This window comes from Ovis aries, chromosome 5 (genome assembly GCF_016772045.2).
Source record: "Ovis aries strain OAR_USU_Benz2616 breed Rambouillet chromosome 5, ARS-UI_Ramb_v3.0, whole genome shotgun sequence".
In the NCBI taxonomy this organism is placed as follows: Eukaryota; Metazoa; Chordata; class Mammalia; order Artiodactyla; family Bovidae; genus Ovis; species Ovis aries.
This window is the reverse complement of record NC_056058.1, coordinates 14,473,133-14,486,272: the sequence shown is the minus strand read 5'-3', so window position 1 is coordinate 14,486,272 and position 13,140 is coordinate 14,473,133. Positions and strand designations below refer to the sequence as shown.

Genomic DNA, 13,140 nt, shown 5'->3' with positions numbered 1-13,140 from the left:
AACGCGGGCCAATGAGAAGCGCGCCGTGGCGGACGCCGGCCAATGGGCGCGCGCGCCGGGGGGGCGTGTCCGGGCCGCGGGCCGGAGCGGGTCGTGCGCGCTGAGGAGGAGCCGCCGCCGCCGTCGCCGTCGCCGCCGCTACCGCCACCGCTACCGAGGCCGAGCGGAGCCGTTAGCGCCGCGCCACCGCCGCCCGCCTGCCCAGGAGCAGCCCCGGGCCCACCCGCCCGCGTCCAGGTGAGGCGGGGGCCTTCGACGGCGCCCTACGGGGTAGGCCGCGGCAGGCCTGAGCTCGCCTGGCCGGGCCGCGGGCGCTCGCGGGCCTGCACCGGCCAAGGCCCAGGCCGCGCCGGGCCGGGAGGGGACGCGCGCGGGCCTCGGCGAGCGGGCGGGGGCCGGCCGGTGTGGGCGCCAGCGACAGGCCCCGGGCCGGATTCCTCGGCCGCCGCGAGGGCCGAGGTAGGGGGTCGCGGCGTGGGCACGCGCCTGGCGGCCGGGCTCCGCGGCCGGGCTCGGGTAGCCTTGCAAGCCGGGTATCCGGGGGCGGGAGAGCGGAGCCAGAGGCGAGGGAGTGGAGTGAGCGCCCTCAGCTCTCGGAGGTCACGGCCCCCGGGCTCGCTCCCCCGGGAAATCCTACACGATCTTTTGTAGCGGTTGTCAGAGGACCGCGGTGGATCTGAGGTCCTCTTAGAAGTGTACAAACCCTTCGGTATGTATGAGAGCCTTAGGGGAAGAAAGAAAAAATATTTTTTGAATACCGTCTCTAACAAAACAGTTTCTGGGGTGTGGGACGTCTGGATTCGTAAAATGTGTGTGTGTTGAAAACACAAACTGCACGCAATTGAACAATGGGGGATGGATGCTCTTCCTTTTCCGGCATCCTCTGCTGCTAGGCATATTAAAAATGGGTTCTGATACCCACTGTGTGCAGGGCAGGTGGAGAAGAACTTCTGCAGGTGCTGCCCCTGGAGGAACGGAGCCCCCCTCACAGAGTATTCATGGGCGATCTGAATAGCCAAGGCTCCAAAAGTGGGACGTTGGGGAGGCGGATTCTCTCGAAGAGGTTTCTCAACCTTGGCACTACTGACATTTTGGGTCTGATTATTCTGGGTTTGGGTGGGGGAGGGGCTGTCCCTGGCATCTACCCACTTAGATGCCAGCAGCATCTTCTTCCCCCAGTTGTGAAGATCAAAAATATCTTCAGAGATTTCTGAAAGAACCACACACATACTCACATGTGTGAGAATCACTCCTGGACTAAATGAATGATCTTCCACTAGAAGTACCCCTAGCCCCATTTCTGAGTCCTTGAAATCCAGAGTTCCCAAGACGTTGGACAAACTCTACTGTGGGGGCCTTAGTTTGCTTATCTGTAGAATGGGATGGATGAGACTGTTGCTGTGTAGATTTAAGGATTTGGAAAGCCTTAGCATTCTGCATGACCTGTGCCTGAGGAGACACTGAATATATGTTATAAATCGTCGACCGTATTTAGTGAGGATTTACTATGTGCTATCCACAGATGGACATTGATCTCCAGCCCTTGAGGTGGGTGCTGTCTGCTGTAAGTTCTGTTTTAGGAACAAAGAAACCCAGAGGTCGCTTAGTGAGACCAGTCTCACACGGGAAAGTGGCTAATGGCAGGATTTGAACTCAGGCACTCTGACTCAGATTTCTTACTTTTAACGGCCAAGTTTTACCACTCTTATAATCCCAGCATCTGGGAGACCTGGAGAGACGTTCCATTCATGTATCACTGAGCATCTTCTGTGTGCAGAGCTTTGTGCTAGAATCTGTTATAAAAATGTTTGACTTAAAGGCCCATGAAGAAAGCAAGACATATGAACATCTCAAAAGGTGGAACTAAATCATGTTTATATTGAAGAGGCGGAGTTTCGGATTGGCTGTGTTGAGTGTGAAGTCATGGGGCAGCAAGTGGAAAATGAGAGGTTTATGAAAGTACCGTCTTCCTAAGGCCCTGCTTTTGTCTCACTCCTGCCTCCCATCACTTATCACCTTTCCACACTCAAGCAAGATCTGATTATGTTATTCCCAATCAAGAGTGTTTGGGTGGAAAATAAATTAATTTTTAAACCTTTTTAGGTGCCTTAAAAGCTAAAGTCGGGGGTCCTTTGCACATTCTAACCCCCCCTTCCTTTCCGATTTCGCCTGCACATAGGCCCCAAACTCTGACCCTCACTGCCTTTTGCCCCCACTTTCTGGAATGCCGTTCTCCTTCACCTGGAGATCTCTTCCTTATGCTGTTTGGCCCAAGTTGAAGCTCACTCACCATATGAAGCCTCCCCAGACTGCTGCTCTTTCTCTACCCTCACCAGTAGTTCTGCACTCCTGTCCCCATCTCATTCAATGGAATCAGATTCAGTGCTGAATGGTGAAAGAAGTGCAGCCGCCTCCTTTCGCCCCTAGGTGGCAGTAGCTAAACGGCAAGGCCGACCTGAGACTGAGTCAGGGGAAGAGCAAGAGGAAACCAGCCTGTGGGAGGGAAGTTAGTTTTGCTTCCCTCCTTTAGCTTACTCTTGGCCCTCGGCTTCTGAGTCCCAGGCTCTGTTCTAGGCTCTGGGGAGGCACTGGTGATTGCAGCGAATGCACAGATTGTTTCAGCCCACTCTGTTGAGCATGGTAATTATGGTTATGTGCCTGCTGATGTGGAAATACAGAAAAGGAAACTATTAACCTAGCCCTGGTGGGCAAAGGTAATCACCTTCCTGGAGGAGGTGAAACAGGAGGGAAGGGGTTATCCAGGCCTACTGTGGGGAACGGCTTGGTAGGATGCAAGAACCACACCAGCCAAGGCATGGAGGTGGGGGTGTCTTGGTTTGTTCAGAGACCCACACGGGGTCTGGTAGTTCGGAGGCAAGAAAGGTGAAGTGAGTGGTGGTAAGAGGACTCTGATAGCTGGTGTGCAGAGGGAAAGGGTGTTGTTCTGCAGACCAGGCCAAGGGGGACTGTCTGACAGTTTCATTCCACAAAGCGAAGGGGTCAGGTCTGCACACAGGACAAAGAGCTGGAGGAGAATATTGCTGAAAGCCAGCAAACCACTTCGGAGGTGATGACTTTCCCGTAAATCAGAAAGGTCACAAATATGACCCAGGGCTGTGGTGGTCTGGAAGTAGGGGGTGGGTTTGAGACCCAGTTAGGGGGTAAAGGACACAGGGCTCAGTGGGTGTTTAGCTGTGGGATGTGAGAAAATATTGGGCAATGATTCTGCGCACTGCCTGAGTGCCCAGTAGGTGGATAACGGTCACTCAGAGAAACAAGACAAGAGAAGGAGCAGTTTAGCATGTAGACATAGACAGAATAGCATGTCACTTGAGTAGGATACGTGTACCTTCTGTGAATATACAGACCGGAAGTAGGGGGGTGGCAGAAGGTGGCATCCTGCCTGGAGGTGTCGATGGGACTCGCTCATATGTTCACTGTCCATCCTCACTTGACCCAGAGCCTCGTGGGCACTGACCAAGTCAATGAGCACAGTTTTATAGACTGAACATGTAAAACCTTACTGTTTTCTCATTGTTGTGGGAAACAGGGAGGAGCGGAAGAAATTGCCTCCTCGAGGAATTTACAGCCTGAACAGGGGAGAAGAGACATAGATGTGTGAGATTAAAGTGATGAAAGGAGGAGGCCGTGGGTATCGACAGCCTGGAGGACTTTGAAAGAAATGATTGTTCACTACCTGGGCTTTGAAGGAGGCGGTATCCAAACTGGTCATTGTCCTCAGAGAGGCGTGGGCGGCTATGTCCAGGTGCCGCCAGCAGCCTGAGTAAGAGAAAAGGTGAATGCAGAGAAGTCCAGAACCCTGAGGGGACCGGTTTGGGCAGGCAGAGGGTCAAGAAGGTGGGCTTGGAGATGAATCTATAGAAGTATACCAGGATCAGGTGGCACAGGGTTTCTCGACACAGTCAAGAAGTGAGTTTGGAAAAGCGCCTTTCTTTTATTCCTTTTTTTCCCCCCAGATATTTATTTATTTGGTTGTGCCAGGTCTTACTTGCGTCATGTGGGATCTTTAGTTGTGGCCTGTGAACTCTTTGTTGTGGCATTTGGGATTTAGTTCCCTGACAGAGATTGAACCTGCGCCTTCTGCATTGGAAGCGCGGAGTCAGCCACTGGGCTACCAGGGAAGCCCTGAGAGTAAGGACAGACAGACGAGTCAAGAGGCTCCGGTAGGACAGAGATGGCCCAGCACTCGCCTGAGGGTCAGGACTGGGGACTGCTGTTTTGTCTTCTACACCCACTGCCTTGCTCGTGCTGGCATGTGATAGTGCTCCATGTGCTGGGGGGAAGAAGGGAGCTCAGAGGTGACTGGATCCAGCCACCTGTCAGGGAGACATTCATGCCAGAGGAAAGATTTACAGGAGAGGAAACAGCACAGAGCAACCCAATGGCAAGACCAATGTCGCCACAAACAGAAATCGGGAGACAGAGGAATGGGGGTGAACTGGGGGGAAAAGGCCAAACGATGCTTGGTGTGAAATAATCATGTGGCAGGGAGACTGGATGGGAGTCAGTCTGCCCAGAAGGTGACAGGGACCTGATCAGGGACAATGGCAGAGAGATGGAGGGAGAGTGAGGCATCTCAGATGCAAAACCAGCAGAAACTGGTGTTCACTTAGGCTTGGGGCATGGGAGAGGTGGCCTGAGGGACAAGTGTATATGGGTGCCGCCAAATGAAGTGATTCAGGGGGAGGGGAAGGTTTGAAGAGGGGGTGAGAACAGAAGGAGACATGAGGATGCTTCCACCGGGCGGTGGGGAGGGCAGGGAGACGCGTGCTCACCTTGACTTTGTCGGTAAAGTCAGAGTGAGAGGACGAGGCTTGAGTGAGGTTCATGTTGCTGGTGAGCAGATGAGGAGACCTGCCAGTTCGTCTCAGGATGTGTGTGTAATTGCTGCGTGACTGACCAGGGACTACCACCGATCTCTTCTGTGTTCCATGGGTGCTTGTGATCCCTGGCTCTGGAACGCACCGTGGCTTCCATGGAACCCAGGCCCATTAGAAATGGCCTCAAAGGTGCGGATCATTTCCAGGGCCTCAAGTGGAAAGGGTCAGTGTGGTCCTTAGTGGGCGCTTGCCACATGTCAGGAACTGTGCTGAGAGCTGAAGCAGGGGGAGACAGCTCAGTTTGCAGACAGGGAGACGGAAGCTCCAGGAAAGGAAGTGACATCCCTGACATAGTTCAGCTGATGAGCAGTAAGGTTAGTGTTGTTAAAGCCAGTGGGTTTTTCCTCCTGGGCCAGGTTGCTCTGCAGTTTCATGTGAGAGCCCTGGAGGGGCCTTGATCAACTGGAACTCCTAGCAGGGCTGTGGGTGTGAGCCAGTGCCCTCGGGGTCTATGGAGCGCTCTGGCTCGACTGGACACCCAGCTGCACGCACTCTGCCTCTCTCCTGGGCTTCTCAGACTGGCAGGCATGGACTTGCTGTGACTTAGCTGTCCCCGTTGGACAGCTTTCCTCTCCGTGGGCTGTGGGAAGGGACAAGGAAGGAAATTGAGTTGATCTCAGTGAGCCCTCACCTTGCGTAGTGGTTAAAATTGGGTCAGGTAGTGCTGTCAGTTTTTTTTTCCTGGCACCACAGCGTTTCCTGGGTGACCTTACACTCCTTAGACTTTCACCTTGAAGAACTCGGGACTTTGCATCTGGAAAGGACGGCAGAAATAATTGAGTCCAGGCCCTGCAGTGTGATGTGTGAGGTGTCAGGGCTGAGCCCCAGGGTATATTTGACTTGTTCTAGTTTTGCTCTGGCCCCGGTAGAAAGCCTGTTTTGTGACTGTAAACTAAGATAGATGCTCACAGGTGCCCGAGAGAAACTGATCTTGCTGCTTTGCACATGTACCACCTACGTATGCTTTTATATCATTTATATACACACACACATACACTCCTATGTATAGGGTATCTCTCCCTTATATACACAGTAGGTATACTACTGATGTGAGCAACATGTCTGAAGTCACATGACCAGAACTTTTGAAAATAGCTCAGTAGGGCTGAAAACCCTCAGAGATCGTCCCAACGGGACTTCTCCATCACAGATCCGTTACCAGAAACATTTCCAAATCAGCAGGGATCACTTTGCTAAACTAAAGTTCGTGTTAGTTTTGCTCCCTGCAGTTGACTTTGGTCCATGGGTTGGGCTGGGATGGGATGACCCTAAAAAAGTAAGATACTAAATGTATTAAATAGATTGTCGATACAATTTCCAGCCACCCTTCTTTAACATAAAATAATGCATCAAATACATATGATTCCCAGTGTGCCTATTCCCCTCTTCTGTGTGTGCCTGGTATTTTTGCCAGATACCCCTGGGGACCCTTGGCAACAGTGATGTAGCCTTGACCCTCAAAGCTTTCACTGATGTGGGTGAAAAGCAAATAGTTATGAGTCGGAGTGATTTGTGCAACAATGAAGGTTCACACCAGCAGCGTGCAGGCACTGAGAACGAGAGCAACTGAGCATCCTGAGAGATTCTTTAAAGATAAATGAAGAGGTGATGGAGAGGGAGGGCTCTCCCTGCCAAGGGAGCAGCTGAAACAAAAGCACAGAAAGATGAAGGTCCGTGGCATGCTGGGGACGGTCAAGTGAAGGGAGAAGGGGGGACGAGCAGGGGCCATTGCAGCCGGCCTGGCATTTTATCCCTGGAAGACTGCTCTGCAGCGACAACTTGAGGGTTGGCCCTGACACTGATTAACAGGGTGACAACTGCCCCCGGGCAAAGTCATGTAACCTCTGAGCCTCAGCAGGTGGTGACTCCACTGTCAGGGAGAACCGGTGGGGGCGGGAAGTGGGGGAGCTGGCTTGGTGGGGCTGAAGGGGTGACCTGGAGATGTCCACAGGACTGCCACTTGGCGGGACGCTGAGTAACAGGAGGCAGGGTCTGGCGAGTGAGAGATGGCTGGAGTCATCGATTGTCAGGCAGACACCAAGACCAGGTTGTGGTTGGTGCTTCCGGGGACAGCTATGCAGATTTGGAAAGGTCAGGGGAAGGGACATGAATTGCAGGGTGGCACCGAAGCACCAAGAAACTGCTCTTGGGGTTCAAGTTCTTCAGTGGTGCCAGTTGACCAAGAATGGGGCCCACAGGGGGCTGCTCAGCTTCGACTGGGCATGTCAGGAGGAGGCAGCATGCTAAGGACAGGGCTGTCATGCAGAAGCTCCATGCTTTCAATCTTTAAAAAAAATTTAAAAAAAATTTTTTTTTTGGCCACACCATGGCATGGAATATGGGGAGTTCCCTGACCAAGGCTTAAACCAGTGCACCCTGCAATGAACAGGCAGAATCTTAACCACTGGACCACCAGGAAAGTCCCTAAAATTTATTTTTTAATTCAGTTTTTGGTTGAGTTTTTACAAATGAATATGACTACCACCATGATCATGATATTGGAAAATTTTATCACCTGGGAAACAAAAATATTTCCCCATGTTCTCCTTGTGAAGTCAACCCTTCCCCCACTCCTTGTACCTGGCAACCACTGGTTTATCTGTAACCTCTGGAAAAGCTTTTGCCTTTTCCAGAATGGAACCATGCAGTAGCCTTTGAGTCTGCTTTCAATCACTCAGCAAAATGTACATGAGACTCTTACCAATTGCGTGAATAGTAGTACCTTTTTAATTGCTGGATACTTTTCCATTGTATGGTGTACTGTAGTTTATCCACTGGAGGTTCAAGGGACTTTTGGATTGTTCCGGTTTTTGGCAATTATGAAGAAAACTGCTCTGCATATAAATCAATGACATTATTACACACCCTCATACCCTACACAGAAATAAACTCATACTGGATTAAAGAGTTATTAAGACATGACACCATAAAAACTCGTAGAAGAAAACATAAAGTATTCTTGACATAGATTATACCATTTTTCTCTTAGGTCAGTCTCCCAGACAATAGAAATAAAAGCAAAAATAAACAGGTGAAATCTAATCAGACTTACAAGCTTTTGCACAGCAAAGGAAACCGTAAACAAAATGAAGAGACAACCTACAGCCTGGGAGAGAAAATTTGCAAATGGTGCAACTGACAAGGGCTTACTTTCTTAAATATACAAATAGCTCATACAACTCGAAAAAAACAACCCAATCAAAATATGGGCAGAAGACCTAAATAGACGTTTCTCCAAAGAAGACAGGTGGTCAGTAAGTACATGAAAAGATGCTCAACATTGCTATTAGAGAAACGCAAAACAAAACCACAGCAAGGTATCACCTCACACCAGTCAAAATAGCCCTCATCAAAAAGTCTACAAATAATAAATGTTGGAGAGAGTGTGGAGAAAAAGGAACCTTCTTACACTGCTGGCAGGAATGTAAATGGGTGCAGTCACTATGGAGAACAGTATGGAAGTTCCTCAGAAAAACTAAAAATAGAGCTACCATATGATCCAGCAGTTCCACTCCTGGACATATATCCGAACAAAACTCTTAACTCAAAAAGAGGCATGCACCCCTATGTTGATAGCAGCGCTATTCACAATAGCAAGACATGGAAACAGCCTAAATGCCCTGAAACAGAGGAATGGATATAGAAGATGTGGCGCATATATGCAGTGGTGTCCTACTCAGCCATAAAAAGAATGGAATAATGCCGTTTGTGGCAGCATGGATGGACCTAGAGATGATCACAGCAAGTGAAGTCAGTCAGAAAGAAAAAGACAGATACCATGTGAGATGTCGCTTATATGTGGAATCTGAAGTATGGCACAAGTTAACCTGTGAACAAAACGGAAACTGACTCAGACACAGAGAACATGCTTGTGGTTGCCAAGGGGGTGGGGAGGGATAGCAGATGCAAACTATTATATATGTATAGGATGGATAAACAACAAGGTCCTACTGTATATATAGCATAGGGAACTATATTCCATTTCCTATAATAAACAAAAATGGAAATGATTATGAAAAAACATTAAAAAATAGAAACGTGATGTTTAAAAAAATTAATAAAGCTGCTTTTAACATTACTGCATAGGTTTTTATATAAACAAAAGTTTTTATTTCCCATGTGTGAGTACTAGGAGTAGGGTTGCTGGGTCCTATGGTAAGTTTATGTTTAATTATAAGAAGCTGCCAAGCTGTTGTCCACAGCGGCTTCCATTTTTATATTGCCACCAGCGATTGCATGAGAGTTCCAGTTTCTCCACCGCCTCACCAGAGCTCAGTATGGTCTGTTGTCATTGTTTGCTTTCTTGCTTTTATTTTGTTTTAGACCTCCTATATGCCTAGATGGGTAACAGTGTTGTGATGTGGTTTGTCTGTCTTTTGGTCATGCAGGATCTTAGTTTCCCGACCAAGACTGAACCTAGGCCCTTGGCAATGAAAGTGTGGAGTCCTAACCACTGGACTGCCAGGGAATTCCCTTGGTGTGGTTTTAATTTGTGTTTTCCTGATAGCTGATAATGTTGAGCATCTTTTCATGTGTGTGTTTGCCATCCGTATATCTTCTTTGGCTTGGTATCTGTTCACATTGTTTGCCATTTTAAAAATTGAGTTATTTTCTTACTGTTAAGTTTCAGAGGTTTTTCTTTAAAAAAAAAAAGTTCTAGATACAAGACCTTTCTCAGACACGTGATTTGCAAATATAATCTTCTGGATTATAATTTTCCTAGCAGTGTCTTTTGCAAGAGCAAAAGGTTTCAATTTTGATGATATCCAGTTTATCAATTTTCTTTTAAATGGATCTGGCATCATGCATGGTATCTAAGAAATCTTTGCTTCAGCCAGTGTCACAGAGATTTTCTTCAAGAAATTTTTCTATTTTTACATTTTAGAACAGAGGTCGGCACACTTTTTCTCTAAAGAGCCAGATGGTAAATATTTTCAGCTTTATGGACCATATGGTCCCTGTCACAGCTACTCAGCTCTGTCACTGGAGTGCAAAAACAGCCATAGACGGAACATAAACAAATGAGAGTAGCTGTGTGCCAATAAAACTTTATTTATAAAAACAGGCTGTGGTCTGAACAAATTTGGCCCATGGGCCATGGTTTGCCAACCACTGATTTAGAAAGCAAATTTTTTGCCAGGCATTGAGGACAGCCCACTCTGGTAATTATTGCCCAGTTTATTATCTGTGAAATCGGTGTGAGAGAAAAGGCAGAAGAGTAAAACAAGAATGGAGAGGGAGATAAAGGAGAAAAGGGGGGAGGAGGAAGAAAAAGATTCGAATCACATTTTGAGCAAACTTCAGCATGCATTTTAATTCTTTAGTTAATCCTTGTACTTTGGTTCAGGCTTCAGCCAGTGTTTTTGTTTGTTTCTGAGCTGTTGCTGCTGCTGCTAAGTCGCTTCAGTTGTGTCCGACTCTGTGCGACCCCATAGACGGCAGCTCACCAGGCTCCCCTGTCCCTCGGATTCTCCAGGCAAGAACACTGGAGTGGGTTGCTATTTCCTTCTCCAGTGATCTTAAAATGTCATGGCTACAGACAGTTTAACAGGTTTGTGGAGTTTTTCCTGATCAAACCTGTTAATGCCATGCTTTTTACTGAAAATGGTATTTATTTAACCATCTCCCATTAAAACATATTTATGTTTTGTTTTGTTTTGTTTGGCCACGAGGCATGTGGGATCTCAGTTCCCTAACCAGGGATCAAACCTAGGTCCCCTGCAGAGGCTTAACCACTGGACCTCTAGGGAAGTCTCTAATACATATTTAGATTATATCCAGTGTTTTACCAGCCTTGGGGTCACCATGTTCCTTGCACACACTTTCCTGCACTTGTGTGATTATTTCTGTAGAGCAGTTTCCTGCAGCTCTAAGTCAGAGGGTAGCGTTCACATTAAACATTTTGATAGGCCTGCCATGTTGTCTTTCCAAAAGGTTGCACTTTGCACACTCATATTGGTGCTGTATAAGGGTGTTTAAAAAAAGGTGGGGGAAGGGTGTGTTTTTTCCTCCACTTATCCTTACTTACACTGGGTTTTATCCATCCTGGATTGTAGGCCCTCTGACTGACACAAAGTAGCATCTCCTTTTATTTTGCATTTTCCTCATTGTTTGTGAACTTGAGCCTCTTTTCTTGCCTTATTAGCTGTTTAACTGCCAGCATCTATTAGTTTCAGCTCATATCCTTGGTGTATTTCTCTGTTAGTGATATATTGGCTATTTTCATATTGATTTCTAGATATCTCGAATCAATTTTTCTCAATGTCAGCAGTACTGACACTTTAGATAATTTCTGGTTGTGGGGGCTGTCTTGTCCTGTGCCTTATGGAGTGTTTAGCAGCATCCCTGGCCTCTAATTACTAGGTGCCAGTGGCACAAGGCTCTCCCATCCTGATAGCCAGCAGTGACCCCAGATGCTGCCCAGTGTCCCACGGAGGAGGGGGCAAAATCACCCAAGGTGAGAACCCAGCTGTAAGTGAGATAATAAGGAGCTGACACTTCCTCCCTGTCAGCCTGCTGCTTGCCTGTGATGTCTTTGCCGTCCAGGAGTTTCTAACCTTGTGAAGTCTCCCTTTCCAATCTTTTATGACTCTTGATGCTAAGCTGCTTTTTAAAGAGCAGGAAGCATAGACCATTTTCAAAAAAGTAATACTAGGCGACTAGACTGATTTTGCGTGTTGTATACGGTCTGAAGCAAGTGAGAGCTGGAAGGTAGAGAAGACCTGAATGTCTGCCCCAGGAAACTCAGAACCAGACCTGATTCCTCTCTTTGTGTTGTTATGGGGCAGGCGGGAAATCCTGTGCAGGAGATGCACACTGGTTTTTATATAACCGCTGGCAAGACTATTTTTAGAGGAGGTGAAATGCTCTAGACACTGGGCACTGGGTTTTGAAGCATAAAGTCGGAACTGGGCAGTAAGAATCTGGAGAAAGGGTTGGGCTGCCCTGTAGACCTCCTGACTAGTGGGTAGCAGGGCCTTTTTCTCAGTGATGACTTTCAGCTCCATAGAGATGCCTGCTTCTTTAGAGCCAAGGACACAGAACTTCACAGCAGTGCCTGTGAGCACAACCTCAAATGAGTGCTGCTTCCAGAAGAGCGGTCTTGAGCTGACTTTCCTCCGAAGCCATCTCTGTGCCCTGCTGGTGTTGCTGAAAGTCAGGATTTCTGTAGGCAGCTTAAGGTTTTCCAGAGCCTACCAGCTTTGGAGACAAAGGTCCCCTAACTGGCAGAGAACTCGTAACCTCTTTCCTAGCTCAGTCACTCTGTCTTGGGAGGAAAGCAGTGCAGAGGCCCTCTGCCTGCTGGCTGGAGGACAGACAAGGTGTCTGGGTGGGCTGCCCCGGCGCTCGTCGCAGCCTCCTCCGTGTGCCGCTGCACCAGTGGTGCACATGGAGACTGGACAAAGCAATCAGGATCCTTAGAGTGTTCTCAGGACACCCCAGACACTTCCCAGAGGCTCCAGTCATGGTACTGGAACTGTTTGTGGGCTTGCTTCTTTAAAGCCCTCTTATTAAGTGCAAATGGTTAAACTTGGACTAGTTCTGGTTTTGTTTCAGTAGACTTTATTTTTAGAGCAGTTTTAGGTTCACAGAAAGATTGTGAAGAGAGTCCAGAGTAAATTTCCCTATACCCTTCCGCAGGCACAGTTTCCCTCCTCTATTACTAAATCTTGCCTTAGTGTGGTATTTTGTTGTAATAGATGAACCCATGTTGTTACCTAACTAAAGCCCAGGGTTTGCCTTAGAGTTCACTCTTAAAAAACTTCTGGATTTGTTTCTTTTTGGTTGTGCTGCATGTGGACTTTCTCTAGCTGCAGTGAACAGGGGCTACTCTTCATTGCAGTGCATGGGCTTCTCATTGCAGTGGCTCCTCTTGTTGCAGAGAACAGGCTCTAGGCCCACGGGCTCCAGTGGTTGCAGCTCCTGGGCTCTAGAGCACGGGCTCAGTAGTTGTGGTGCACAGGCTTAGCTGCTCCACAGCGTGTGGGGTCTTCCTGGACTAGGGACCAAACCCATGTCCCCTGCATTGGCAGGCAGATTCTTATCCACAGTGCCACCGGAGAAGCCCTAGACTTTACTCTTCACTTTTATACCCTCATACAGAGGAGCGGCGCTACCCTAAAAACCCCGGTGCCCTACCTGTTCGTTCCCCTTTCCCCGAAACTCCTGATCTTGCAATCTCTCTAGTTTTGCCTTTTCCACAATGTCACATACTGGAGACCCTCTATTTTCAGCAGTG

The 13,140-nt window shown here is 48.3% G+C and overlaps 1 protein-coding gene across 1 annotated transcript in view; it reads left to right on the top strand.

Annotated features, from left to right (window-relative positions):
• The first annotated feature begins 65 nt into the window (after window positions 1-65).
• Window positions 66-13,140, top strand: part of ELAVL1 (ELAV like RNA binding protein 1) — a 36,245-nt gene continuing 23,170 nt past the window's right edge. Inside the window, exon 1 of the mRNA XM_015095474.3 lies at window positions 66-237. The gene's annotated coding sequence lies outside the window, so the exon portion shown is untranslated. The remainder of the gene's footprint in view (window positions 238-13,140) is intronic.